General features: G+C 55.6%; 1 protein-coding gene across 3 annotated transcripts in view; it reads right to left on the bottom strand.

The window, feature by feature from the left end:
• The window catches only part of LOC113209592 (uncharacterized), a 10,518-nt gene extending 8,113 nt beyond the window's left edge, over positions 1-2,405 (bottom strand). For all 3 annotated transcript variants that reach the window (XM_026427206.2, XM_026427204.2, XM_026427205.2), the window contains exon 1: positions 2,252-2,405. The gene's annotated coding sequence lies outside the window, so the exon portion shown is untranslated. The remainder of the gene's footprint in view (positions 1-2,251) is intronic.

Raw genomic sequence — 2,405 nt, 5'->3', positions numbered from 1 at the left:
TCTCTCTCTCTCTCTCTCTCTCTCTCTCTCTCTCTCTCTCTCTCCTCTCTCTCTCTCAAATAACAGGTAGAGGCACCGCTGGATCTGGATCCGAAACTAAACTCTCAATCTTCCCAGCTTCTATATCTTCGAGCTAGCTTCCCATTCGGGGTGCGCTAACTAATTTACGGCTCAACAGTTTACAGCTGTGTAACGGAGTGGGCAATGCTGGGTATGTGGAACGTCGAGTCTATTGAGGGTAGTGGGGCCGTTGGAGTTGTTCAAGGTGAGTCCCGGCCCACTCCACCTTTAGCCGCGCCGGCCCTGCCCCTCCTCAAGCCCCAAGCAGTGCGCCTCGCGCCGACTCGCGCCGCCACGCCACGCGGCGGAACTGTATTTGGCGTGACGAAGGTCGGCCGGGAGTCTGGGTCAGCTGTTGGAGACGGCGGTAAAGTAAAGAGGAAAGAACAGTTTTGGGTGAAGGCCGGGTTACGTGCGTAGCACTCAACCTCGAAAATGGACTCATATGCTCAAATGAATACATAAAAGAGGAAGAAAATGATTTTGCCGATCACTGTCCGATGTACCCAAGAATCCTCGAAAAGTTGGAACATGTACCCATGTGTGCGTTAGAGAGTCAAACTACAGAAAGAAAGAAAGAAAGAAAGAAAGAAAGAAAGAAAGAAAGAAAGAAAGAAAGAAAGAAAGACAGACAGACAGAAAGACAGAAAGAAAGAAAGAAAGAAAGAAAGAAAGAAAGAAAGAAAGAAAGAAAGAAAGAAAGGGGCACTGCACACTGCACGTGTTCTTGTCCCCTGTCAGTGTGACATCAGGGACCAGAATACCCTCGAGATGTATAGTGTACTCGTGCCTCAAGAGCAAATGCCTGGGGGCTGGTAGTTGGGAGAGGGAGGAAGAAAGGGGAGGAAAGAGGTGGAGAAACAGGGGAAGAGAGGGAGAGAGAGAGGGGGGGGGGACGACAGCAGAGGCGTCATGGGGGCTCGTCTGTTTTGGCCAGGACGGCGTCGTGCGCCAAGGCGGCGCCCCGCGGCGGGGTGGAAACGGATCCACAGCTGCCTGGCGCCGTGCCCGACCAGGCCCGGGCTCGCTCGAGGCCTCTCCCTCCCACACGACGCTGTAACGCCACGTAACGTTCGCGTCACGGTGTGTAACCCTAACACACGTTTGTGAAGCCCGACGCAACGGACTCAACGGCGCACACCAGACAGCTCAAAGCAACTGAATGCTCAGCCACTAAAGCAATTAAATTCGAAACAAATACTGAACACCTTTGTAAACATAACACACATGTACATATACACGTCGATTGTTATACTTAAATGGCGTTCCCATTTACCCGCCTACTTTTTCCAGACCACTGCGTACCCCTTCTACCCGTGACAGCCGCTAGACTGCTCATTATCCCCCAGCCCTCCTCCTCCCCTGGGCTTAGGCTCCTGTCCAATTCGCCCCCTTCCCCTACCCCTCTCTCCTCCCCGCGACCGGCACCCCCAGGTATGCTATGACGGTGCCATCAGAAATAGTCGCGAGCCCGCGACAATGGCGCCCGAGTCGGGCCGTCGGGCCCCAGGCGCCCTGGCGCTCTGGCGCCCCTGCCCCGGCCACACCCTCTCGCGATGCCTCCCTACCAACTATGGAGAGGCATGCATATATATTACCCTATCGCAAAACACGTGAATGTTGACCATAAGATAAATAATTTGCAGAGAAATAAATAACCCATATTAAAAATATTGGTCGATAGGTTGAATGGTGCTCCGCGAGCCCTGACCTCTCCAAAAGAGACAGTTATGCCCTCCAAGATCATCTCCTACAAACAGGCACAAAGAGGGGTGGCCCAGCTCATCGGAGGTCCCTCCACGGTCCAGTTACGACATGATATTCACGTGGAGCAGCAGGTGGCACCGCCTGCAGGTGGCTCGTCGTCCCTCCGGGAGAATCAAGTGGGATGCTGTCACTCACTATCCACTCAGTCCACTGCAGTCCACTTGAGGATCCACACTTCACTGATCGATGGCTCACACTTCACTTCCACTTATCCTGTTATCACTCGTTTCACAAAGCTTGACCGTCGGCGTCCACCGTCCGGAGCGCGGGCAGGGCGACGGAGGGGCCGAAGGGTGGGGGCGTTACAAGTGGCAGGGGGCGTACGGGCCGGGGAGCGCGGGGCGCGAGGTGCGTCAGATGCGCCAGGTGCCCTGGCTCCAAAGTCCAAAGGGGGGTGCAGCCCCGTCTTCCCTCCTATACTCACCGTTCGATTTAATCTAAACGGAGCACAAGTTCCAACCGACCCACAGTCCGCGATTAAGTGCGGTCTGAAGGGTTCACCGCCTGTTGCACTACTGATTCACACGGGCGGCTCGAGCCAGGGGGCCGCCGCCGGGCCGGCGCCGCCGCCTCCCGCC

The sequence above is a fragment of the Frankliniella occidentalis genome, unplaced genomic scaffold (genome assembly GCF_000697945.3).
Source record: "Frankliniella occidentalis isolate FOCC.00 unplaced genomic scaffold, Focc_3.1 Scaffold194, whole genome shotgun sequence".
NCBI classification, from domain to species: Eukaryota; Metazoa; Arthropoda; class Insecta; order Thysanoptera; family Thripidae; genus Frankliniella; species Frankliniella occidentalis.
Note: the sequence above shows the minus strand (reverse complement) of the source record. Positions and strands in the feature narration are given on the sequence as shown.